Raw genomic sequence first — 901 nt, 5'->3', positions numbered from 1 at the left:
GCAGGAGACAAAGAAGAAGAACAAGAAGAAGAAAGAGATAGATGGAGATAGATAGATAGATCTATCAATGAGAGAAAGAAAGAAAGAGAGGACGTGAGGAGAAGCAAAACATCGTAGGAGATGATGTAGGCAGATGAACTAGACCTCCACACTAACTCCATACATGATCTATACCTATACCTACAAATACCTTCTATAGAGACATATAGATATAGGTGCATATACATATATAGATAGACGCACATATGCATGTATGTATGAATGTATAGACTACTAGCTGCGGGATAGAGGTGAAGGCGAAGAGTCTGTAGAAGACAAGCCTCACTATAAAAGTCTATAGAGAGTATGAACAGACACATATGGTATCACCTACAGAGCAGTGCTAAGAATAAGCAGGAAAGACAGAGAAGTCGAAACAGAGATGTGCCTCATATGAATTAGCCTCTTCTTTCTTATGTTGTTTGAATGGGGGAAAGAAGAAGACGAAGAAGAAAGAGATGTGTGAGAAATGAGAGAGAAAAGAACGTTTTAGACATGAAGAAGTAGGCAAGAAAAGAGAGAAAGGCGAAGCCCCTACTCCGGGGCTCTTTGCTAGGTCTCCTAACAGTCCCATCATCTCGCCACATAGAGGGAATTCAAGATCTCATCCTATACCTACTTCTACACATAGGGATATACATAGACCCGTATCTACACATGCATAGAGATACATGGTAGTATATGGCTCTACACATATATATAGGTAGATACAGTAGTACAGGCATACATGGAGAACGGTGGGTCTAGGCACATGCGGCCGTAGACACGCGCAAAGATCTCAACGAAGAGAAGGCCCAGACAGAGAAAGCGAAACTCTTCAACAATACATATCCATCTCTACACAGATTAAAGATAGATAGAT

Source organism: Cystoisospora suis (genome assembly GCF_002600585.1).
Source record: "Cystoisospora suis strain Wien I chromosome Unknown contig_6377, whole genome shotgun sequence".
Lineage (NCBI taxonomy): Eukaryota > Apicomplexa > Conoidasida > Eucoccidiorida > Sarcocystidae > Cystoisospora > Cystoisospora suis.
Note: the sequence above shows the minus strand (reverse complement) of the source record.